Here is a 27,291-nt window from a genome sequence, read left to right as displayed (position 1 = left end):
CACCTCATCCTGTGAAGAAGTAACCTAGTAACTTCAGGTGAACATCATTCCTAGTAGCTCTTTTTGTGTGTAAATGGAATGAAAAATGAAGAATATTTTTGTAAAAATTGGGTCTTACTATATATTTTTAGAAAAGGAAAAAAAAAGCATTAAATTGAATTTTTGTTGAATTTAACAGAAGAAAAAGAAACCAAAGAGAAACCAAAGGAATTATGGAACTTCAGATAATGTGTTTTCACCACAGAGATATTAGATCCTAAAAGTTCTCCCTAAGGTTACAAAGAAAGATTATAAAAAAAAATTAAGAAAGCTAGAGGTTTTTTTTTCTTTTAAAGATCCATGTTTAATTTTAGACATATTGATTGACTCTCTGCTATGAAAGATAAGGAAATTAAAACTTTTAATCTTCCTCTCACCTCATTTCCCACTCCCCTCATCTTATGAGTTTTTAGTGACATTATTTTAACAAAATGTCAGAGTATAAAGCATTTATATTCTACATTTATAATTCCTTAATTCCATAATTATCAAGGTTTAGTCTTACATCTATAATTAAATGAATTTGCTACTCCCCCTTGCCCTACCTGTCCTTATACCACAGTTTCTGCTTTTCTGAATTATTTTTTAAAATTGTGATTCATTTTCAGTAAGCTGGATTTCCTTGTCAGGTTTTTTCAAGATGAACTCATGTTACTTACTCTCTGAATTCTTGCATCCCTGAAAATTTCTGTTGGTTGCCTTCACATTGACCTGGCTGGGTTTGGTGTCCCAGTTTCTTTCTCATGAGGCTGTGGGCACAGGTCCACTGTCTATAAGTATTGGATTTTGCACTGTTCCCTTTATTGGTGCTCCTCCATTCATTCTCGACTGGCTGGATGCATTATTAGTTAGCTTTTTCAAGAAGGATTCTTAGATGCTTTATCCTTCAAATTCTTTCATGTTGAGAATATGTGTTACTTTTACATGTTTGGCATTTGCCTCTTTATAGGTGATCTGTAGTTTTTTGGAGTGTACTGGATGCTTGAATAATTCTTTCATAGTCTTTGTATCTCAATAGTACAAGAAGGTGATGTCTTGTTGAACTGGAATTTTCTGGCACATGGTATTAGTTCTTTATAGCAGGGAATTTTTCTTGTGTTATATCTCTAACTACATTTCCATTCTGTTTTCGGGATCTTCTTCGGGGACAATTTCTATGTTAGACGGCCTTTGTCCTTCATCCCTATTATTTTCTAAGTGCTTTTAAAACTCTTTTTTCCCCCCCCCAAGATTTATTTCTTACCTCATGTCATTTCTCAGTCAACAAGGCCTGGATTGTTCATTGATGTTTCTAATTTGATTATTCTTTAATGATGTGATTTTGGTCTTTACATTATGTCATTAGCTATGTAATCTCTCTTTTGGTCTCATTCTGTTGTTTTGTAATTTTGCCTTCATATACTTGATTATTGATTTTATGTTTTTATGAAGTATCTCTGTAGCCCAACTCAGATGCATGAAATTTTCTTCTAAAATGAGTACTTTGTCATTAGCGTGCTACATTCCTTTAGATGTGGTATATTTGCATAGCTGTTATTTATTTATTTATTTATTTATTTATTTATTTATTTATTTATTTATTGTATCTTGTTCATGTTAATGTGGGCAGCTCCATTTGTCCTTCTATTTTATCTGATTGAGTGTGGATGAAGTTTTTTTGGCTCTCTTTCCTCTGTAACTGAGATCTGTATTTCTCAACTACAGTTTAAAGGCTGAGCTACTGCAGTTTTAATTACTTTTCAATTTCCCCCAGGGCACAGGGCAGGAGCTGGGTTGAGAGGTGGAAAAGCAGAAGACTTCTGAAGGCAGGCTAGTTTTGCTGTGTGGCTTGGACTCTGGGTTGTCTTCTGGGATTTTATTAAAGGCCTCATTCTGAGTTTAGACCTTCTAGTCAGGGTATGTCTGTTTTCTAGGGAGGAACAGGCTTCAGACCATCCTCACCATGCAGCCTGGCACCTTAGAAGTCTATTTTACTGCTTCTTTACGGAGATCCCAAGATGGTACTGTGAGAGATAGGGGGTTGATATCTCAAGAGTTTTAACTATGATGTTGACTTGGCTCAGCCCTTAGTCTTCTCTCCAGACAGGAGGCTGTTGGAGGAAGTCTCAGAATTTTGTTGACTCACCTCTTTTGCCAGTTGGGAGCTGAGGCCAATGTTAGGACCTTACAGAGCCACACCATAAACTTGATTCACTTCTTGGTCACCACTTTTTGAAATTTGCAGATGTTTGGATTGTTGCTGATGAATTTTTTTTTGCTGGTATTATTATTATTTGCTAATTTCAGATTAGTTCATCAGATATGAGAGGAGATTATGTTTTATTTCTTTTTGCCCCTTTTGCCCTCAAGCCCTGACATACTTTATTTTTATATAGTTATATATATTGATTGCTTACTTTGAAATTTTAAAGTGGTAATATAAGGCAGTTTTTTCAGATGTATATTTACTTTCTAGAAAGTGTAGGAGATTCTCTTTTTACTTCTTTGGTTCTGACAATTCCCCAGATACAGTAAAGAATGGTGATAGCTAAGAATAGAAAACAAAAGCACAGATTAACAACAGCCATAAAAAATGTCAAAGCTAAAAACATCCTACAACTTTTATTGGATCCTACAATTGAGCCCAAAGTCAAGATTTTCACAGATGATATTATTTAGTTTGAGATAAATAATAGTCTCACTTTTAACTGAGTAAAATGAGATTCAGAGACTTTAAATCACCTTCAAGCTCAAGGTCACACAGCTAATAAACCTGAGAGTCCTACTTCAAAGGCAGGCCTGTGTTCCTCTAAAGCCAAAGTTCCCTTTCAGGGCTCCTCCAAGAAGAATCCTATCCTATTTCACTGAAGGGAATGCAGAAAGGGGCTGAGACAACAGCTTCCCCAGACAAAGAGAACACAGAGGAACAGCTCAGTTTGTTAGTAAGAATATCCTATTTATGATAGTTCCCCAAGGGATAGAGTCCCCTCAAGAATTTAAAGCATGGTCATCCTATAGTTTGGGTTTTCAGACAGAGGCTAACAGAGTTATAATGGGGAGGGGCTTAGGCACCAGCTGTAGATTGCATGAATCACCTATTGCTGTGTAACAAAGTAGGTTGGAGATGAATCATAATCTAATCTAAGTGTGGGTTCAAAATGTGACTTCACTCTTAGAGGCCTCACAATTTGCTAAGCATTAATCAAGAATTAACCTGGAGAAAATATGCGGGGAAGGTGTGGCTTCAAACTGATCCAGTGAACACTTAAAAAGAGGAAATTGACAGCAAATGCTTTTCCAGATTGAAGAAAGAACCATCGAGGGACTTCCCTTCACAAACCAGATGGCAGCCTCCAGCTGGCTGCCTGAGAGATACTGAAATTGGAAGTGCTCAGTAGCCAAACAGACCTGCCCTCTTTCAGGTCTGCAGGAGGCCCAGGATTCTATGGTTTGTAATTACCTCCCAACTGAGCCTTTGTGTGGAAACATAGCTGGCAGAGTTGAAGCTACTGCAGCATTTTCTGTATTAATTTGAAATTGCCTCAAGTCATATTATTTTATGGATGTAAAGACATAGTGCTGGTTAAATCAACACTTAGTCCCTGAGAGGTTTTTTTTTTTTTTTTTTTTTTTTTGGTATAGGATAGTGGCGACAGTGGGACAGAGGTGGGGGAGTTTAAAAACATCTCTTTCTCACTTATACTCTCAAGTACCTTTGGTGGTGATGTAACCTCACTTGGATTTTTGGAGAGATTGATGATGATTATCAAAATTTAAAATGTGCATGACCTTTTGCTTCAGCCACCTTAGGAGGGTCTTGTGGGCATCTTGTTCATATCTCAAGAGCAAAGGGAAGCTATTACAATGTTTTTAAAGCAAGAGGGACTGGATGTTGGGGTTGATGATCTGATCGGATTTATAATTTGAAAAGCTTCCTATTGAAAGATAGGTACAGAAGTTTAGGTGAAAAAATATGGTAGCTTGGACTCAAGTGGTAATGATAAAGATGAGAGGAGGGGTGAATTTGAGTGAATTCAGGAATCAAATACACCAGGACTTGGTAAGTGACTGGATGGATAGTGATTCTCTTCACTGAGGTTTGTTTTGGAGTATGAAATACAACGCAGTGATTAATAAGAATAAGGTAGACCAATCATTCAAATTACCCGGACATAGACAAATGTCCAGAACATATTATTGAGTAAGAAAATTAGATTATAAGTAGTATAAATAATATTTTACAATTTGTTAACATTCATCTACCAATTTTTATATGTTTTGGAGGGATTTCTGAATATAGTCACAGGCTAATAACAGTGGTCATCTTTAGGGTGCGGGTGGAATGATTGGGGATCATTTGATCTTCTCCTTAATATACTTTAATGTCATTTGATGTTTTTGTAATAAACTTGTTACAATTTGGGAATTATACATATTATATTTGGGATTCATCTCCAACCTACTTTGTTACACAGCAATAGGTGATTCATGCAATCTACAGCTGGTGCCTAAGCCCCTCCCCATTATAACTCTACTCTGTTAGCCTCCCTCTGAAAACCCAAACTAAAGGATGACCATGCTTTAAGTTCCTGAGGGGACTCCATCCCTTGGGGAACTAACAAAAATGGGATATTTTTACTAACAAACTGAGCTGTTCCTCTGTGCTCTCTTTGTCTGGGGAAGCTGTTGTCTCAGCCCCTTTCTGCATTCCCTCTCATCAGAGGGAGGTCACAAAGACTGGGGGCTGAGTATTTAAGGATCTAGGGACTTAATGGAGGAGCTTTACAGCTTGAGGGCAGAAAACAGACCCTGTGCCTTAGCTCAGCTCAGCTCAGAAGCCAGTGTATCAAGAGGAGCCAGTGAAAGGAAGGGCAGCTTTGGAAGAGACCCCCGATGCTTTACCTGTGCCAAACCAGGAGGTATGAATGACAGTGTCTCTAGACTCTGTATAATCCAGTGCATTGTGGTACAAGTTGTGTAGATGCTGTGCTGCAGCCAGTCTCTGGAGAGGCAGAGGAAGGAAGGGTGGCCATATATCACTGGTGCATGAAATGTTCAAAAAAGGGAATACAATCTGAGCAGGCAGAAGTGAAAACTTGAAACGTTTCTGCAGTTCATTTTCCTTTTCTGTTTTTCTGATGTTCTATCCATCTCTACATGGAGCCACAAGCCACAGAGACATCCGTACCCATCAGGAAGACTGATGCTTGTCAAGGATGCCTGCAGTCAGCCCAAATGTGAGATGGTTTAATCCTCTAATTATAGATGACTCCAGTAGCAACAGGAACTCTAAGCCCCCAGCCAGGATCACAAGAGACACAATCCTGGCTCCTCCAGGTAAATCCTGTGATTACCCAGCACAGGAAAAAGGTGGGATCTGAAGGGTTCTTTATTGGAAGCCCACATGAGCGCTGGCTTTCTGAAGCCTGGCTTCACAGGCCCCATGTGGCGTCCATCAGCTCATTCTCTTCACCGCACAACCCAGACTATGCTGTTCAACTTGCTACCAATTTGTGGTGTGAGTTACAATTAATAATACTCTTCGTTACAACCCTGAATATTTGATGCGGCATAGCACAGTGTGGTCTGTTGGGCTTGAATCCAACTCTACCACTTACCCAGCAGTATGAGTTTTGAAAAGTTACTCTTTGCTTCAGTTTTCCCATCTGCAAAATGGTAATAACAGTAGTACCTACCTCATAGGATTGAGACCCTTAGGGTTGTAGTGCAATTAGCATGCAATAAACACTAATAACGTTTATTTGTTGTATTCTGACTAGCGTTAGATGACCCGAAGTCCTCAGAATAAATCAATTCCACTTCATTGCCATGTTTGAAAGTCTTCTGGGATTTTGGAAGTGAGGAAAATAAAGTTTTCTTTTGAGGACAAACCAAAGAGATAAATACATAGTAAATCACGACAGTCACCTCAAAGTGACAGAATTGTACTTAGGCAAGCAGGGCTTAACTGTAACCACTCTTTATTCACTCATGCATGGGTGTATGAAATGACCTCTGAGTGTCTACCATGTCTCAGGCACTAGCCTGGTTGCTAAATGTAAATTGGGACTTGGTATTAGCCTTCATGGAGGTTACCAACTAGTGGGAAAATGGGCAATAAATGAGAGTAAGTAAATGGACACATATGTGGTAACAAATTGCGTTAGGTGTTATAAAGAAAAAGGGCACTGTTAGAAGAGGGGTTGGCTGTACAGTACTCCATGTCTGACTACACCGTATACTATCCATCCTATTATTGATGGAAATTAAGGTTATTTTGATTTTCTTTTTTGGCAATCATGAATAGTGCTTCTAGGAACATTCTTATATATAGGAACTTATATATAGGAATTTCTAATTCCTAGGTTTAAATAGTGATTTAGAAATTAACAATAACAATGATAGTACAGTGATTGGAAATGCAAAGGAACAGAATTTGAGTTACATGAATTCTATCATTCTATGTGACCACTTTGGAGTTTACAAACATCTGTAGAGATATTTGAAAGGAAGTAGAATGGATCCCAAAGAACAGAGGCATGGACAGTTTTGAAATTTCTGGGATTTTTGTGGAGTGGTACATTTATTAATCATGTACAAGCTTAACATTGTGTTTTAACATTAGGCTTTTCCTAACTGCTTGAATATCTGCCCATTCATATGAAAGATAATTTTTAAAAATTAAAATTAATAAAGTGTTTTTATCTCAACTTTGAGTGAAGATAGTTTGGCAAATCTGGCTAAGTTGCCTGTGTGTATGGATATGTGAGAAAGATCAATTCTGATGAAGTCATTGAAAAACTTGGAGTTTAGGCTCAAAATCAGAAATTATTTCTATTCACTGCAACGACAGATTCCTATGTAAGTATTTTCTCTTTTAAAATATATTAGCACAATTCAAAAGTATTACTCCATTACTTTTTCATCCTTTTTTCCTATAATATTAATTTTATTTAACATTTATTTATTTTTGAGAGACAGAGCATGAGTGGGGAGGGACTGAGAGCGAAGGAGACACAGAATCTGAAGTAGGCTCCAGGCTCCGACCTGTCAACGTAGAGCCCGACACTGGGCTGGAACCCACAAACTGTGAGATCATGACCTGAGCTGAAGTTGGACACTTAACTGACTGAGTCACCCAGGCGACCCTTTCCTGAATATTTTTTAAAAAATGTTTATTTATTTATTTTGAGAGAGAGAGAGAGAGAGAGAGAGAGAGAGAGAGAGAGTGAGCAGGGGAGGGCAAAGAGAGGAGAGAGAGAACCTCAAGCAGTCTCTGCACTGTCAGTGTAGGGTCTGATGTGGGGCTTGATCTCATGAACTGTGAAATCATGACCTGAGCTGAAATTAAGAGTCAGACACTTAACTGACTAAGCCATCCAGGCACCCCTGTAATATATATTTTTAAAGATTTTATTTTTAGGTAATCTTCACACCCAACATGGGGCTCGAACCCACAACCCCAAGGTGAAGAGTCGCATGTTCCACCAACTGAGCCATTCAGGCAGGCAGCCCTTTCCTGTAATATTGTATTGAAAAAAAATTTTTGGTATGTGTTTACTAGCATACAAAGTTCAGCAAAATAAATTTTCATTGTGTTTCTTTTTTGGCATTATTATTATTTGTTCGATTACATGATTGTTCCTGGAAACAATTTTGTTGAATAGAAGTTGGGAGTGTTAAAAATTATATATTCTGGGTATCAGATATGCCAAGTATTCCATTTCATATGTATTTTTAAATTTGTAACTATTAAGTTGCTCATAATTTTCTCCTACCTGTTTGATGTCTTTAGCACCTGAACGGATTTCCTTTTCATTCCTGCTGTTATCTGTGCCATCTCTTATTCTGGAGAATGAGCTTTGGCTTTGTTTTTTATTCCTCCTCCCTCCTTCCTGCCAATCTCTTTTATATTTGCTTTCTGTTTTATTGATAGCTGTTATTCTCTCTTTTGTAGATTTCTTCCCCCCTCTTTTCTTAACTTTTTGTGATGGGTGCTTCACTTATTAGTCATTTTCCCTAAGTAATAGATGTATTTTAAGGCCAATATTTTATATAGGTTTCAGTGTGTAGTGTTCAGTATATAGTAATTTCCTTGTTACTTAGCCTGAAGTGTTTGAAATTTCCATTATTTCTTCTGTGACCCATGTTTAACAATATAACTTTAATTCCCAAATTTTTGAGAATTTAAAGATCATTTTAATATTGTTTCTGGTTTAATTGAATTTTGGTCAGAAAATGTACTCTTATCTCAGTTGTTAGAAATTTGTTGAGACTTGCTTTATGGCCTATTATATGGTCTATTTTTGTAAATATAGGTGTAAGTTTGCAAAAAGCAGCGTATTCTGTAGTTGTTGGGTATAGTGTTCTCTAGATAAACATTTGGTCAAGTTTGTCAATCCTGTTTTTCAAATCCTCTATATCCCCACTGATTTTTTTATCAGCATATTTTATGAAACACTTGAAAGAGTGTTGAAATCTTCACGATTGATGGATATTTACTTTTCTGTTCATTTTATTAATTTCTCCATTATATATTTTAGGCCATATTATAAATGCACATAAACTTAATATTTTCTGTTTTACTCATGAATTGAAACTTTTTATTATTATGAAGTGACTGATCTTATCTCTAGGAGTGATATTTTCCTTAAGTTCTGTTTTGTCTGATACTGATACAGCTACGCCATCTTTTTTATTAGTATTTTTATGCTACCTTTTACTTTGAACTTTTCTATACCCTTATATTTTATGTGTCTTTTGAAAACAGTGTATAGTTGGATTTCATGGTTTTTTTTTAATTTTCATTTTTAAATTAAAAAGGAAAAATTTTTTTTGAGACAGAACAAGAGAGCAAGAGTGTGAGCAGGGGAGGGGGAGAGAGATAATCTTAAGCAGGCTCGGCGTGGAGCCTGAAATGGACTTGATCTCACCACCATGAGATTGTGAGCTGAGCCAAAATCAAGAGTCCAATACTTAACCACTTGAGCCACTCGGGCACCCTTTTGTTTTTTTTAAACCTCACTTCCTTCCTTCCTTCCTTCCTTCCTTCCTTCCTTCCTTCCTTCCTTCCTTCCTTCTTTCCTTCCTTCCTTCTTTCCTTCCTTCCTTCCTTCTTTCCTTCCTTCCTTCCTTCCTTCCTTCCTTCCTTCCTTCCTTCCTTCCTTCCTTTTAAAGTTTATTTATTTATTTTGAGACAGAGCATGGATCAGGGAGGGGCAGAGAGAGGGAAGGAGAGAGAGAATCCCAACTAGGCTTTGTACTGCCAGTGCAGACAGAGCCTGACATTGGGCTCGAACCCATGAAACCTGAGATCATGACCTGAGCTGAAACCAGGAGTTGGAGGCTTAACCGACTGAGCCACCCAGGCACCCCTTAAACCTCGTTTTCATAATTGAAGCATTGTTGGTTTGAATTCATCATAATTACTGATATTTTTGGATTTTTTGTGTTATTTTCTACATCCTTTTATGTTCCTCCATTTTAGTTTTTCCTTTTTTTTTTTTTTTTTTTTTAATTCCATCCCTCCTAAATTTAGGGGGTAGGTATTAGTGTTATTTTGTTCTTTTAGAAGTTCCTCTGGAAATTACAAAATGCATATTTGAATTATAAAAGAAAAAGTTAACTTTTCTCTATCTTCCAAGTAACACCTTAGAACACTGTAATTCCATTCACTATAGCTTTGACTATTACTCTCTGGCAATAATGCCTTTAAATTTTTTAACCCTATGGGCATTATTATTACTTGTTTATGTCCATGTTTATTTATAATTCCTCTTCTATTTCCACTCAGTTTTCACTTTTTACCTCCTGTGTCTCAGACCTTCAGTCTGGGATTATTGCGTATAGCATATCCTTTTTTTGTGAATTTTTTTTGTGAAGCTCTGCTGATAATGAAATGTTTTAGTATTTTTCTAAAATAATATTTTATCTTCTCTCTTAAAAGATATTTTTGTTGGATATATAATTCTAGGTTGTGTTTTTTTTCCCCCTGCAGGACTTTGAAAGATTCTCTGTTGTCTTTTAGTTTTGATTTTTGTTCTGAAGTTGGTTGTCTAAGTGCCATTTCTTTGAAGGTAATCACTCCATTTTCAGTGACTGAATTTATGATTTTTGATTTATCTTTTGTTTTCTTCAAATTTTCTATGATTTGTCTGAGGGATAAATTTCTTTTTATTTATCTTGCTTGAGATTTTCTGGGATTCTCAAATCTGTGGATAAAAATCTTTAATCGGTTTTGAAAAATCGTAGCCATTTCTCTTCACAAATTACCTCTGTCCCTTTCTCTTTTTCTCTTCTGAGTTTTAAATTTTGGTCATTATATTTTTCATTTATATATATTCTAGTTAGTTATTTCCTAAACATAAACCTTCTGATTTATGAAATCATATTTTAATTTAACATTAATTGGGTGCTAGCTACATTCTAGGCACTGGTCACACAAAAGTGAATGAAAGACAGTCTCTCTTCTGATGGCACTTCCTTTCTATAGGGCCATTTCTTTGCCATGATGGAATCTTCTTTTCTTATTATTCCAACAGCGGTGAACATACTTATTAGCCAATGAAGTGAAATCTTCCTTTTTCTTTTCTAATATGATTATTTACTACTATCTAGTACCTTTTTCCCATTCCAATTTTAGTGACTTTTAAATCATGCAGGAGGGCTACGTTCAGAATACTTAGACTGTTTCTTCCATTTTACCTCACTGAGGATGAATCGACTTCAAATGTACCTTCTTTCTCATCCCTGACCTTATATGACCTCTGAATTTTGCTCTTCTCTCTCTTTCTGTCTCTCTTCCCTTCCTCCCTTCCTTTGTCTTTGCACAGGTCTTAACACAATTCCGTAGGCTTTGACATAAAAAGGTACCACCAGCCCTGTACAACTCATTTATTTTATCATAATTTATTTTTTCTCTTTTGAATATACTCTATTTTTAAGAGCAGTTTTAGCTTCACAGAAATATTGAGCAGGAAGCACAGGAAGTTCTCATATATCCCTTGTCTCTACACATGCACAGCTTCCCCAACAGATAGTTGATAAAATCCTGAACCAGGGGTGTACTTTTTATGGTTGATGAACCTATACTGACACATCTCTGTCACCCAAATAGGTTACATTAGGGTACATTCTTGGTGTTGTACATTCTGTGGGTTTTTACCAATGTATAATGGCATGTATTATTTGTATTTCATACAGAACGGTTTTGCTATCTGAAAAATCCTTTGTGCTCTTCTTATTCTGCCCCCCTTCCATGACAGCAACTGATCATTTTACTGTCTCCACAGTTTTGCCTTTTCCAGAATGTCATATGGTTGTAATTATAGAGTATATAGTCTTTTTGGATTAGCTTCTTTTACTTAGTGATATGGATTTAAGTTCCTCCATATCTTTATATGGCTTGATAGTTCATTTCTTTTTATCATTGAATAATATTCCATTGTCTGAGTGTATCATGGTTTGTTTATCCATTCACCTACTGAAAGACATCTTAGTTGCTACCAAGTTTTGGCAATTATGAATGAAGCTGTTATACACGTCTATGTACAGGTTTTTGTGTGGACATAAGTATTCATCTCATGCAGGTAAACTCTAAGGAGTGCAATTGCTGAATCTTATGGTAAGAAATGTTTAGTTTTGTAAGAAACTGCCAAACTGTCTTCTAAAGTGGCTATACCATTTTGCATTCCCATCAACAATGAATGGAAGTTCCTGTTGCTCTACATCCTTACCAGCACTTAGTGGTATCAATGTTCTGAATTTTGGCCATTCTAATAGGTAAGGTGGCATTTCATTGTTGTTTTGATTTGCATTTCCCTAATGACATGTGATGGGCATCATCTTTTTGTATGCATGTTTGCCACCTGTATTGTCTTTGGTGGAGTGTCTGTTCAGGTCTTTTGCTCATTTTAAAAATTGAGTTGTACATTTTCTTATTGTTGAGTCCTAAGAGTTCGTTATATATTTTGGATAGCAGTCTTTCATCAAATGTATCTTTTGCAAATATTTTCTCCTAGTCTGTGGCTTGTGCTCTCATTCTCTTGATAATGTCTTTCAGAGATCTGGTCTGTTTCTTTACACACAGCATTCTGACACCAAATGTGTGGGTTTTCCACAGTAAATGATTTTCTGCTAACATCAACTTAGTGTCCTACAGTTTCATTAAATTCTGATACTAACTACGTGGAATGAATGCACACTTCACAAGTTAAGTTCAGTCCCACAGGACTGCCTCTACCTTCAGATGCCAATCACAAGTCCAGGCTACCTGTACTTCTGGCCAACTGGCTATAAAGTTCCTACAACCCCCTTCTCAAGTTTGATAGTTTTCTAAAATAATTCACAGAACTTAGGAAAGAGCTTTACTTACTATTATCAGTTTCTTATAAAGGATACAACCCAGTAGCAGCCCAGTGGAAAAGATGCATAAGGCTAGGTATGGGCAGGGTGGTATATGGAGCTTCCTTGTCCTGTGTGTGTCACCCTCCCAGTACCTCCATGTGTTCACCAACTGGAAAACTCTCCAGGTAGTGTTGTTTAGAGTTTTTATGGAGGTTCCATTATGTAGGCATGATTGACTAAATCCTTTGATGTTTATCTCATTTTCTAGCCCTCCTCTTATCCGCAATGGTCAGAGAATGGGGCTGAAACTTTCGACCCTCTAATCACATGGTTGGTTCCTGTGGCAACTAGCTCCCATCTTGAAGTTATCTTGGGGCCCAACAAGAGTCATCTCATTAGCAGAAACTCAAGTATGGTTGAGAAGGACTTATTTTGAATAACAAAAGATGCTTCTCTCACTCCTTTCATTCAGGAAATTCCAAGGGCTTTAGAAGCTCTTGTGTCAGGAACCAGGGGTGAAGACCTAATATATATTTCTTATTATATCACAATATCATAGTAGAGCAGATGTTTTGAATGTTAACAAAGTCTAGCTTATCAATTATTTTTTTCATGGATAATGTCTTTGGTGTTGTATCTAAAAAGCCATTGCCATGTCTAGGGCATTTCTTATGTTATTTCTCACGTTATTTTCTTGGAGTTTTATAGTTTTGTATTTTATATTTAATTCTGTGATCCATTCAGAGTTAATTTTTGTGAACGGTATAAGGTATTTGCCTATCTTATTTTCTTTGTATGTAAATGTCTAGTTGTACCAGCACCATTTGTTGAAAACACTGTCTTTTCTCCATTGTATTGCCAACTTCTTTATATTTAATTTCCATGCAGTTGTCTCTTTGTTTAAGGGGTATAGGTAGTATGAGAATAATGACTGTATAAGTATTGTTTGGGGGGTGCCTGGATGGGTCAGTCTTGGTTTCTGCTCAGGTCATGATCTTGCAGTTCATGAGTTTGAGCCCCATTTTGGGCTCTGAACTGGTAGAGTGGAAGTATCTTCACTGCTTGGGGTTCTTTTTCTCCCTGTCTCTTTGCTGGTCTACAGCTCGCTCTCTCTGTCTCTCAAAATAAATTAACTTCAAAAAAATTTATAAGGATTGTTTGGGGAAGCAAATATGAGTGATCAACCCAAAGATTTTCCTTTAAAGTAAACTATCTCCACATTCAAGTGAAGTTTACCTTCCTCTCTTCTTGGGTGCTGGGGAGACATGAGTCCTGATGACATCCTGTTAGCTCTGAACCAAGCCAACTTGAAGACTACAGTTAGGTGGCCCATTATGTCTACTTGCTAAAGCTCATCTGGAAAGGTAATGACAGCACCTATCTTTTTCCAACTATGCCTCACTGTGTTACTTCTCTTTGGTTAGGAGAGCATAGACAATGTTCAGGATAAATAACCGTTAGGGAAAACTGTACAGCTGCAAAACCCTTGCTTAGTCACCCAGATGCATTATCTATAAACTGTCAGGAAGTTACATGATTGGAAATATATGAGCCAGGAACCAAATCTGACCATGTCCTGGTTCTGTCATTCACTAGCCATGAAGCTGAGGCCAGTTTCTTTTCCTCTAAAGCCCTCAGTGTCTTCACCTGCAAAATGGAGGTTTTTACCATTGTAAAAACATACATTCAAGTTCATATCCTCTCTTGAATTGCAAAACTTTTCTGAATATCTTCACTGTAAATTTTTCTTAAAAGAGAATTCATAGCTTTCATATGACTCTCAAATTTGGGGATTGTGACTTTAGACTTAAACTCCAGAATCTGGACTCTTCATTCTCTCAATACATCAACAAATGTTTTGGAAATTTATAGACAATAGCAGAGTCCCATTTTTTCCCCATGTATAATGTTGAATATGTTTTTTAAAGAAAAATTTCTTTAATTCTCTTAAAGTTTTATTAGTGCTTGGTCCTTTTTGGTAAGTTTTCTGGGTGGAGTGGGTTATAGGGAAAGTCAGGGTGCTTGGGTAGCAGGGAAAGTCCAACTGTGCCTTGTAGGGGAGTGGCACCTGACTGACTCCACAGCACGCAGTGAGAATGTGAGGCTGAAATCAAAGACAGTTAGAAGGGCCCCAGATTTCCAGAATGCTTGTGAATGAGTGGGTTTTTTTTAAAAGTGGAAACCTTCAGCAAAAACTCAGATGGATGCTGTGTTGTCCTTTACTCTTCTGGTAATGGGTAGCCCAGGGTGAATTCTTCTGGGCACATGAAATCCGGTGTCTTAAGAACATGCTCAGTGATGTTTGCAGCTCTGATCACAGCATCTGCTCCAGAGCTGAGAGATATATCATCAGAGTTGGGTCAGGGTTTTGCTGCTGAAATCTTTACCTAGGTATGGCCAAACCAGCCAACTCTAGGAAAGAGGATATCTTTTATTTGTAATTTTATAACTTTCCAAAAGGGGGTAGATATTTATAGAATCACCCTAATTTTATCTTTTCTCCTGAAGCTCCTCCTTATTACTGGCTATAAGACTAGGGGGTGGGGTGGGGAAAGAGGTGAGAGAGAACACGAAAGAGCACACTCACTTATCAAGAGGTTTGGACCATGGCCGATTTGAAATATTACTAACCTTGCATTTTCAAATTTGATGCACAACAACCAAGATGCTAATACTTTCCTTAGTTTAGAAAAAAAATCCTTTCACCCATCTCTTCTAGCCGAAGATTAGGAAAGAGGCTTTAAGAAGATTTAAAAAAAAAAAAAACCCAACTTCTGAGCAGCGGAAAAAATGGTTTGTGATTCAGGGGCTTCGGGCAATTCATCATGGAAATTGGGTTTCTTAGCAGACATCGTGTGAATCCTTTCGTCCCTGTCAACTTTTTAATACATTACATTGAGAATGTAAATCGTGTTGGTGAGGGGGAGCGGAGAAAAAAAAGAGAGCAAGAGAAAAGAGAAAGCTTCCTTATTTTGGATTTAGAAGGGAGGAAGCATGAGGCCTGTAATTCATATTAACTAAATAATAAAAAAAACCCTGTATAAATATATAGATGCAGGTATATCTGGGGAAGAAGTGGGGAGAAGTGAGTGAGACAGAGTAAAATTGAAACCATTTTATCCTCTTTAAGGGTCTTTAATGGGTGCTCCTTATAATTTATTTCCTTTAGTTTTTATTGATTTAGATTTGTTTCTTTAGCTTTATGAATCAACTTATTCCCCTCCCCCTGCCCCCAAAGCAGAGGACAAAGGCTTGAGGTCAGGGGTTTCATAATTGGAGAAAAGAGGAAAAAAAAGAACACAATTATTGGGGGTCATTAGCATCATTAATAGGGAATATTGCTGAGAGAGCTGGAGCTTCTGCCCTATTTCTGTCACCATCAGGACTGGCAGAGCCCTTGGTTGGCCTCCTTACTACACAAGTGTTGTCCAACTTCATTGCTTATTCTGAAGGTGTTTCATTCCCTCTAACTCAGTGATTCACATCCACTCAGGGCTGTTGGCAGATAAGATTAAGATACATTGCTTGCTGGCTCTATAGAATGTTCTTCTGTTTTTCCCTCAGTGTAATTTGCAATCATTTTGGTCCCCATATGTGTTGGTCACTAAAATTCATTGTGGAAGTCCTTTTGTGTTCTTAGTTTTCCTGGGTGATGACCTGACTGTTTGGTCTTCTGGAGGCTGAGGAAGATTCAGTCCAACAAATTTCTTCTATGGATGCAAAGGTTCAGCAATATAGTCCAACCAGAGTGGGAACTGGGGTCTTCTAGGGCCATTTCCCTATTGGCATTCCTGGCAAGGTGAGAGATAAGAGAAAGGAGGTGAAGTTTGATTCTGTGGCTTCTTTCTTTCTATGTTCCCATCAGCAGTTCAGTCTCATACATATAGGCAATCATACATTATTTAGTCAGAAGTCTAGTCAACTCTTGAAATAGGGTTGAAGATTGGTTTCCTGTTGATTGTGTTGTATATAATCAGGTAGGAAGATGGGGTAGAGGCCTGGAATCTCACTTTTGATTTAGACCTCACACATTTCAACTAATATTCCTTTGCCTCTTACCACTGAAAAAAAGGCAAAAAAAAAAAAAAAAAAAGTTCTTCCCAGAAACCCGTAAAGAATCCTATAGGGTGACTTATCAGAAACTTGTGAAAAGGAGTGGTACCACCTCCTTTGTTGATGTTCAGGGATCATAATAGAATTAAATGGAGTCTTTTAATCATTCTTATGTGTATGAAAATGGACTGATGTTTGAATTTACTTTACAAAGTTAATTTAGATTTCATTTTTATTGATGTAATATAGTTACATATTACTAAATAGTGGAAAAAAGTCTCCTACATATCCCCCGGTCCCTCTCCATTCTTGAAAATGTTTCTTATATGTAAAGATGTGATTATTCTCATCTTTCTTCATTAATCCATTTTGCACAGTATCTACTCACTCCTGTTTTGGTAGTTGAAGACCTAGCTCTCTTAATTTGCTCCGTCTATCACCACCCCTCACCCTTCCAAAATAGCTATAACATATTTTATAACATATAGCAGTATGTTATGATGAATATGTAGATACTGTTCACGGTTGAGCAAAGTAGGGTGCCAATGCTATTGGTTCCTCTGTCCCCTTTTTTCATTCATTATTTTATTTGTTTAAAAAAATTCAAGTATAATTAACATACAGTGTTATATTAGTTTCAAGTATGCAATATAATGATTCAACACTTTTATATATTACTCAGTGCTTATCACAATAAGTGTACTCTTAACCCCGTTCACCTATTTACTCCTCCCTCCTCCCCTCTGGCAACCACCAGTTCTCTATATTGAGGAGTATGTTCTTTTGTTTTTCTCTGTTTTACTTTGTTCATTTGTTTTCTTTTTTCTTTAAAATTTTTTTATCTTAATCTTTATTTTTGAGAGAGAGAGAGCGAGCGAGCTCCAGCGGGGGAGGGGCAGAGAGACAGGGAGACACAGAATCTGAAGCAGGCTCCGGGTTCTGAGCTGTCAGCACAGCCCGACAATGGGGCTCGAACCCACAAGTTGTGAGATCATGACCTGAGCCAAAGTCAGACACGTAACCAACTGAGCCACCAGGCACCCCTTTTTGTTTTGTTTTGTTTCTTAAATTCTATACACCTCAACCTAATAAAGTCCATATATGAAAAACCCTTGTATTCAGTGGTGAAAAACTGAGAGATTTTCCCCTAAGGTCAGGGATAAGGCAAGGATGTCCACTTTCATCACTTTTATTCAACATAGTACTAGAAACCCTAGCCATAGCAGTCAGACAGCAAAAAGAAATAAAAGACATCCAAATTGGCAAAGAAGAAGTAAAAGTTTCACTATCTGCAGATGACATGAAAGTATATATAGAAAACCCTCGACTTCACCCAAATGATAGATGAATTCAGTAAAGTTGCAGCATACAAAATTAATATACAGAATTTTTTACATTCCTTATACACTAATAATGAAGTAGCTGAAAGGGAAATTAAGAAAACAATTCCACTTACAATTGCGCCAAAAAGAATGAAATGCCTAGGAGTAAACTTAACCAAGGAGGTGAAAGACATGTACTCTGAAAACTATAAAATGCTGATGAAAGAAATTGAAGATAACACAAGCAAATGGAAAGATATCCCATGCTCATGGATTGGGAAATCCTCAGTCCTCCCTTCTGCTCAATCACGACTCAAGTCTGCTGAAGGAGATTGTTTTGGGATTTTTATTTCCCCTTACTCCTGGGCTGGATCCCCTCTTCTCTGGATCTCCATGTCTTACCTTTTTGGTTTTATATTTTGGTTTCCTCCTGTAATTAGCCAAAACGTATTCTCTAGTAGCTTTCTAAGAGAAATTGTTTAAATGAGAAAAAAAATTGGGAGCTCTGTGTCTGACAGTTCTATCTTACCCTTGTGATTCATTGATAATTTAGTTATTTATAGAATTCTATGTTGAAGACCTTTCCCTTCAGATTTTGAACGCATTGCCCCACTGTTCTCTAGCATCTAGTTGTGTGGTTGGGAAATAGGATGTCTTTTGGAATTTATTCTTCTGAGTGCGATTTTTCTTTTTTTAAGGATGTTCCATTTAACCCAGTGTTCTAAAATGTCATGATGAGGTGTGCTCTTTATTCCCTCATTGTACTGGGTCCCCAGTGGACTTTTTTAATCTGGAAACTCAAGTCCTTCATTTCTTATATACTTTCTCTGAAAATATCTTCTGTTGTTTTTATTTTGTTCTGTCTGGATATCCTGTCTGGATATACTTCTCAAGTTTTCTTATTAGTTCTCTTTTAAATTCTTTATCTTTTGCTCTATTTTCTGGTAGAGTTTCTTGATTTTATATCTATTCTTGTGCTGATTTTTAAATTTTTGTTGTCATATAATTCCCCCCTGCCACCTCCCCCCACCCCCGCCAAACCCTCACTAGTTCTTTGTCTCTTCATAACTTTTATGTCTCTGAGATTACTTTTTTCAAGTTTTCATTTGTGCCAATGCTGTTATTATTTTAGTTTGGAGGTTTTTGTTTTTCTCTGCCCAGAGCTGTAATGAAAAACAAACATACGACAACAACAAACCCTGACATAGGAGACCTTTTTATTCAATACAAATAATTCAAGGCTTCACATGAAAAACTTAAAAACTGTCACAGTTTTCAGTCTAAAAGCATTCTACATACCCTCCCTCCATACCACTCCAACTGGGAAAGTGAATTTGGGAGAGAAGGAACCCATGAAGGAGAAAAGTAAGGGAAGAAGGGATTGTGTTAGCTCCCAGCAGCAGCCATCCAGAATAGCATCTTGATTTCATAAACACCATTTTAGCATAAATTATCTCATTTTTAGCTTGTCAATTTGGATAATCTTGGCCCCAGAATGGATTCAGGGGGTCTTAAATGATCTGGTTTGGCTCTTCACGGATTCTGAATTTGCAGATAATTGCCAGAGCTCTTTTGGCTGGGTAAACTTGTTATCAATTGCCTTTTTAAAAGTCAGCCCTAAAATAATCATTCCCGTGAGCAAAACCCATTACAAACCTTAAGTTTGGAGCATAAACACATTTCAGGCTGGGGAACAAATGTGTAAGATTTCATCATTGCTACATCAGGAAAGGCTTGTGAGAAGTTGGACATGCATCAGGAGAGTCCCTGTGGGGCTGAGCCTTAGGCCTGGGCTGGTGATCAGACACTCTCAGGGGGCTCTGAAGTGGAGCCACTGAGTGACACTTGTGTGCCACACCCTGTGCCTGCTGGGCAGAGATGCAGCGACCTTATGAGTCACCATCAGCTCAAGGACATCCCTGTCCTATCTGCCACAGTATTGCCCCAAGTCAATTCCTTCCTATGCCAGTCAGCCCCATCCTCTTTGGCAGGGACCCTCATTTATAAGAGAAGAACCTCAAGATCGGACTGAAAAAGCAGTTAGTTGGTTAGTGGAAAACAGTGGCCAAACAGGCTGGATAGAGCCTGGGTTCTGGCTCCTGTCACTGACCTTAGGCAATTCAACTGCTCTAATACCCTACGAGAGGGGTGTTAATACCTGTTCAGTGCCTGTGTTGTTATAAAAAACTTTATAAGTTTGTATGTATTTAACATTTACATTATAAAAATATTAATGTATTTTTATATAAAAGGACCATATTGTTATTTTCACAGGACAATTATAGGAGTCTCCATTCTGGTTCTCACTTCTAATCATTATACTATAAAACATTTATAATACTTACAAATGTAAATTATTATGTCAAGATGGGAATGGGCCTCATCCCATACCAAAATTTGATTTCTTGAATCTTAAGGCTACCTGGAATATGTGTAATTAATATGTATATCAAACTTTTGAAGTCAACTTAATTTCTCATGCTAAAGTTTATGTCCATGTTTTTGGCTTTGGCCCCAGTATTTGTGGGCAATGGGTAATTTCTCATACCTTAGTATAACTTGATTTGAATGTAAAGGCAGCCCATGTTATTGTCTTTATGCTTTTCTCTGAGAGGAGATGAGGTATTTCTTGTGTTCCCTATGTTTATCACTTAGTAGCATCTGAGAGAGATCCCACCAGCTCCCTCTCTCATTCTTAATGCAACTCTTCCAGAATCCCACCTTCACCCCTTCCTCATGGCCATTATCCTTCAGTCTTCCAAAATACTCTGAGTAGATGACCCATTTCTTACCTCTCAGGGAAACAGGGGCCTCCAAGAGGAAATTCCCTCAACTCTTCTCCCATCTGCAAAGGTCCCAGGGAGGAGCAGTGAGGAGGCAAAATGATGGAATGGACTAGAGAAGGGAGGTCACACAGTAAAGACTGTGGTTACAACTCAGTGTGATAGGAACCTTTGGGAAGTTCTGCGCAGAGAAGTGCCCTATTCCAACTCATGTTTTATCAAATCACACTGGCTGTTCTGCTGAGACCCGAACTGGTAGGAGATCAGAGGCAGAAACAGTGGATCCCTTAGGAGGCTAATACAATAATCCAGCTGAGATATGGTGGTGGATATCTCTAGCATAGTCCATATATCCACCTGCTCACTGCACATGTCCACTTGAATGTCCCACAGATAACTCAAAATCACCATATCCCAAACAAGACTGTTCCTGAAACTGTGCTGTTTTGTGTTCCCTGTTTCAGAGCGGGGGGAGACTATGTTCTCTGGGTTCCCTGGATGCATCTTTAGTTCCTTCCCCTTAACTCTTACATCTGGTTAGCAACAAGATCCGTTGGCTTCCATTTCCTAGATAACATTCAGTTCTGCTCCTTCTTTCTATTCTCATGGCCACTCCCTTAAGTCTTTTCACAGGACAACTGTAGGAGTCTCTATTCTGCTTTCCTCATTTCCAATCTCAGACTGCCATCTGCTCCAGTCCATCCTCCAGGCTTTCACCTGAGTGATCTTTATATAATCTGAAAGTAACTGAGTTTTCAGGCTCCATCAGATGCCAACCTTGCAGTGAAACTCTTCTTTGCATATTGTCACATCTGCTCCCCAAATGCAAGCCTTCTGAAAGCCTTGATGGACAATATAACATTTACAGGAGATTTCATGGGGAGGCGGGAGAGGGTTACATCACACTTAGCTGAGCAAATCTTCCTGAAATCCTGTAAACACCTAGGTCTGTTGCAATATTCCTTTCCCAATCTGTAGCAGCTGTCTCAAATACCCTCTAAGCTGGTAACAAATAAAAGCTAACTTAAAAACCAGAGCACAAGCACGGTCCCTTTCCCAACTCAATCCTCCCACCTAACCTGCAGATAAGCCGTGTCTCTGCATCACAAATCTGATCAGCTCAAAACAAAACAAAATACTTTGCAGTTTTCCTTCTGTCCTCTGGGTAAATACCCAATAGCCTGGCTCAGGAGATCCTGTCTGCCCTGCTCTGCCCTTTCCTCTTGTTCCCTACATACCAGAAGTCCTGGGTGAGGAAGCACCTAAATCCCCAGAAGCAAGCCAAGTTCTCCCTAGTCTATACCCTATGTGTTGCTGCTATTTTCCCAGAACGTTCTTTCCCCTGCTTGTTCTTCAAAACTCTGTTCAGGTATCCTCTCATCCAGTATGTCTTTTTCTCCCCCTGCCTGGGTTAGGGTCTGTACTATTGTCTTCGACCTGTACTTGTGGGTTGTTTTAGCTCCTTCATGAGCTGTGTGAGAAGTAGTGTCACCCTCATTCCTGGGACCTCTGCACCTGGCACAGGACAGGCCACAGATTGAGTGAATTACTGATATGGTCCCCTAGTGGTTGATGATAGCTCATCCAGGAGTCTAGCCCCTGACATATTCAAACAAAGACGTTTTTCTAAAGGGGCTTAAATGGCCCCACATTTTAAAAAGTCCTTAATGTCATTGTAAACAGTGAAGCGTAGTTTGCTCCATTAGCAACTTGTGACAGTGTGGTGGGCAGAAATGCAAAACCAGAAGTGACTGGTTTGTGAAGTTGCAACTATTGACCCCAGCAAGGAAGGGTGTGGACTAAGGCAGCCAGTCTCAGTGCTGCTGAGAATTCTGGTTCTGATGTGGAATGCCTGGTAATACAGGTGCTGTAATGGTTTGGGGTCATGTGTTTTGAGAGGAAGCGATGATTTTAAAATATTGATTTGTGATTGTGAAACTATGTGTATTATGATTGTCGTTTCCTTAGTCAATATAATAGAGAGCAAAATCAGGAGCCAGCATCTAGAAAATGTCGTTATTGAATTGGCTTTTCTTCCCTATTATTTTGGTCTTTTAGAGTCAAGACTTTGTAACTCTGGAAAAATTATTGATTAAGAACAGGTTGGGTCCCAGACATTTTTGGTAAATATCTCTCCAATATATGGCAAATGTGGGGACTGATGAAAACTCAGGATGTGAACAGTTGCTGGATCCACTGAAGGCTATTGTATTCTGGAGAGGAAATACTTGGTGAGAAAATACACCATAATTCTTAATAGCCTCTCTGCAGATTTCTTGTCTCTCCAAATTATTCCTACTTTAGTTTCCTCCTTTCATCTTCCTTATAACCGTATCCTCTCAGAACCAGCTACATAATTTGTGGGGCCCTGAGCAAGTGAAAATGTGGAGTCCGTTGTTCAAAAATTAAGAATTTCAAGATGGCCACAGCAAAGCATGGCACCCTTCTAAGCCTGGCACCCTTCTAAGCACAGGGCCCTGGTGACTCCACAAGTTGCATGTCCCTGAAGCCAGCCCTGCCCTCAATCATTCCATACATTTACTGAAAGAATTTTATATGTCCGGCTCTGTGCTCAGCCCTGGAGATTGAATAGGAATGAGACATGGTCCTGCTCTCTAATAATAATAATAACAATAAATATAGTGATGAGAATGGCAACGAGGACAAAACTAGCAAACATTTATTGAGCACTTATGTATTAGGTACTGCACTAAGTGCTTTATATGAATCACCTCTGTTATTCTCCACACTGTTTTATAGATGTGGAAACTGACTGAGAGAGGCTAAGTGACCATTTTTTTCCCTTTTATTTCTAGGAATTTGTTGAACTTAGGTTATCCAATTTGTTAGCATACTATTATTCATAGTATTCTCATAATTTTTTTATTTCTATATGATCAATAGTAATGCTACCTCTTTCATTTATTTTTTTAAAAATGTTATTTAAATTCCGGTTAGTTAACATACCATGTAATACTAGTTTCAGGTGTACAAGTTAGTGATTCATTGCTTACATACAATGCCCAGTGCTCATTACAAGTGCACTCCTTATAATCCCCATCACCTATTTCACCCATCCTCCCACCTATCTCCCTTCTGGTAACCCTCAGCTTGTTCTCTGTAGTTAAGAGTCTGTTTCTTGGTTTTTCCTCTTTCTCTCATTTCCCCCGCTATACTTGTTTGTTTTGTTTCTTAAATTCCACATATGTGTGAAGTCATATGGTATTTGTCTTTCTCTGACTGACATGTTTTGCTTAGCATAATACTCTCTAGCTCCATCCATGTTGTTGCAAATGGCAAGATTTCATTCTTTTTTATGATTGGATAATATTCTTGTGTGTGTGTGTGTGTGTGTATGTGTTTCACATCTTCTTTACCCATTTATCATTTGAAAGATACAGGCTATTTCCATAGTTTGGCTATTGTAGATAATGCTGCTATAAACATTGGGGTGCATGTATCCCTTTAAATTAGTATTTTTGTATTTTGTGTTTTGTATATTAGTATTTTGTACCTAGTAGTGCAGTTAGTGGATCGTAGGGTGGTTCTATTTTTAACTCTTTGAGGACTCTCTATACTGTTTTCCGGAGAGGCTGTACCAGTTTGCATTCCCACCAGCAGTGCAAGAGGGTTCCCATTTCTCCACATCCTCACCAACACCTGTTGTTTCTTGTGTTGTTGATTTTAGCCATTCTGACAGGTGCAAGGTGATATTTCATTGTGGTTTTGATTTGTATTTCCATGATGATCGGTGATGTTGAGTATCTTTTCATGTGTCAGTTTGCTTTCTGTACATCTTCTTTGGAAAAGTGTCTGTTCATGTCTTCTGCCCATTTGTTGATTGTTTCCTTCGCTGTGCACAAGTGTTTTATTTTGATGAAGTGTCAATAGGTTATTTTTGCTTTTGTTTCCCTTGCCTCAGGAGGTATATTTAGTAAGATATACTGATGTCAACTGCCTGTGTTCTCCTCTAGGATTTTTATGGTTTCAGGTCTCCCAGTATTTAATCCATTTTGAGTTTATTTTTGTGTGTGGTGTAAGAAAATGGTCCAGCTTCATTCTTCTGCATGTTGCTGTTCAGTTTTCCCAACACCATTTGTTGAAGAGACTGTCTTTTTCCCATTGGATATTCTTCCCTGCTTTGTCAAAGATTAATTGATCATACAGTTGTGAGTTCATTTCTGGATTTTCTGTTCTGTTCTATTGATCTATGTGTCTATTTTTGTGCCAGTACCACACTGTTTAAATTACTGCAGCTTTGTAATATAACTTGCAGTCTAGAATTGTGATGCCTCAAAAAAAAAAAAAAAAAAAAAAAAGAAAGAAAGAAAGAAAAGAAAAGCTTTCCTTTTCTTTTTCAAGTTTGCTTTGGCTATTTGGGGTCTTTTGTGGTTTCATACAAATTTTAGGATTGTTCTAGCTGTTGGTGGTATTTTGATAAGGATTGCATTAAATGTATGGATTGCTTTGGGTAGTGTAGACATTTTAACAATATTTGTTCTTCCAGTCCATGAACATGGAATGTCTTTCTGTTTCTTTGTGTCTTCAGTTTCTTTCATCAGGGTTTTATACTTTTCAGAATACAGGTCTTTCACCTCTTTGGCTAAGTTTACTCCTTGGTATCTTATGGATTCTGGTGCAGTAAAAAATAGTATTGATTCCTTAATTTCTCTTTCTGCTGCTTTATTATTAATCTATAGAAATGTAATAGATTTTTGTACGTTGCTTTTGTATCCTGTGATTTTACTGAATTCGTGTATCACTTCTAGCAATTTTTTGTCCTGCAGTCCTTCAGGTTTTTTTTTTTTATATATAGTTATCATGTCATCTGCAAATAATGAAAGTTTGACTTATGGGATGCCTTTTATTTCTTTTTGTTGTCTGACTGCTATGACTAGGACTTCCATAATAATAATAATAATTGAATAATTATTATTCAATAATAGTGGTGAAAGTGGACATCTCTCTCTTCTTGCTGACTTTAGTGGAAAAGCTTTCAGGTTTTCCCATTATGGATGATATTAACTGTGGGTTTTTCATGTATGGCCTTTATTATGTTGAGGTATGTTCCCTCTAAGCTTACCTTGTTGAAGGTTTTTATCATGAACGGATTTTGTACTTTGTCAAATGCTTTTTCTTCACTTATTGAAATGATCATATGATTCTTATCCTTTCTTTTATTAGTGTGTTGTATCACATGGGTTGATTTGCAAATGTTGAACAACTCTTGCATCCCAATTGGTCATTGTGGATGATTCTTTTAGTGTATTGTTGGATTTTGTTTGCTGGTATTTTGTTGAGGATTTTTGCATCTATGTTGATCAGGGATACTCGCCTGTAGTTCTCTGTTTTAGTGGAGTCTTTATCTGGTTTTGGTATCAGGGCAATGCTAGCCTTATAGAATGAATTTGGAAGTTTCCCTTCCTTTTCTATTTTTTTTTGGAATAATTTGAGAATAGGTATTAACTCTTCTTTAAATGTTTGTTTAGTAGAGTTTGCTAATTTGAGAATAGGTATTAACTCTTCTTTAAATGTTTGTTTAGTAGAGTTTGCCTGCAAGGTCACCTGGCCTTGGACTTTGGTTTGTTGGGAGAATTTTTATTACTGATTCAGTTTCTTTGCTGGTTATTGGTCTGTTCAAGTTTTCTATTTCTTCCTGTTTCAGTTTTGGTAGTTTATATATTTCTAGGAATTTATCCATTTCTTTCAGTTTGTCCAATTTGTTGGCTGTAGATTTTCATAATAAATTACCTGTTTTATGTTAGCAATTTGGCAGTGGAGTTGGGTCTTAAACCCAGGTTTTTCTGTCTTCTAGAGTTTTGGCCTTTATTCTTTTCCCTTGCCTTCACCTAAACTATTCCCTTCACTCTGGTTATCTGGATTTCCCTGGAGGATTCTGGATATTTTCTTTTGAGGGTGTCCTCTTTCATTTATAGCTCTCTGCTTCAGAGAACACCTGGCCTGGTCAACGTTCATGCATTGCAGCTACTACCCCTGGTTCCATGTGTTGCCCTTTTTCAGATTCTGGGTGCTTTGTAACTGTGGCTTTACCAGGTTGAGTCTGAGAGTAGCTGTTGCATCATTCACACCATTCACATCATCTTGGGATCTTTTCTTAAGCCATGCCCAAACTTCTTAAAAATTCTATCTACTTTCAGAGTCTGGTGAAGTCCAGCTGATGCATGCTCCCAGCACTGTGCCTTCTGGTCCCTATTCATCCCCTCATTCTTTCTTGCACACTCCCAGAATGTGTCTGTGTGAAGAGATTGCTTTACATTTATACTGTAAAATCCATGTTTAAATGTTGGGATAAAATATTCCATGGTAAGAGATACAGATGCTTTATAAAAGATTTTTGGGAATCACTTATGTCAGAAACAGCTTAAAATGTGTAGGTTGTGTGGATGGCAAAGAATGCAAATTTCACATAATACCTATCCAGCAGCTACTGTGGGAAACACCTCACTGGAGGGAAGATGTCTCTAGGAGTTGAGAAGAAAGCTACTTTCATTGAAGAATAGCATGAGTCATGGAATTTTCACACTTCAGCAGCATGATTTTTCCTCTTTCTCTGCTTCTGCCAAATGAAAGAAAGAGAAGAAGAATGAGAGGGAAGTAGAGAGGACACAATTCTCCATCCTTCTGATGGTTCCTTCTCATGGCTGACAAAGAAGCCTCAAGTGCAGAGAAGTTACCAGCAACTATAGGACCTGGATTAGAGAGGCATTTGATGTTACACTGTTCTATATTCTCAGGGATGTTTCCCAGGC

This window comes from Leopardus geoffroyi, chromosome C2 (assembly GCF_018350155.1).
Source record: "Leopardus geoffroyi isolate Oge1 chromosome C2, O.geoffroyi_Oge1_pat1.0, whole genome shotgun sequence".
NCBI lineage: Eukaryota > Metazoa > Chordata > Mammalia > Carnivora > Felidae > Leopardus > Leopardus geoffroyi.
This window is presented reverse-complemented; position numbering follows the sequence as displayed.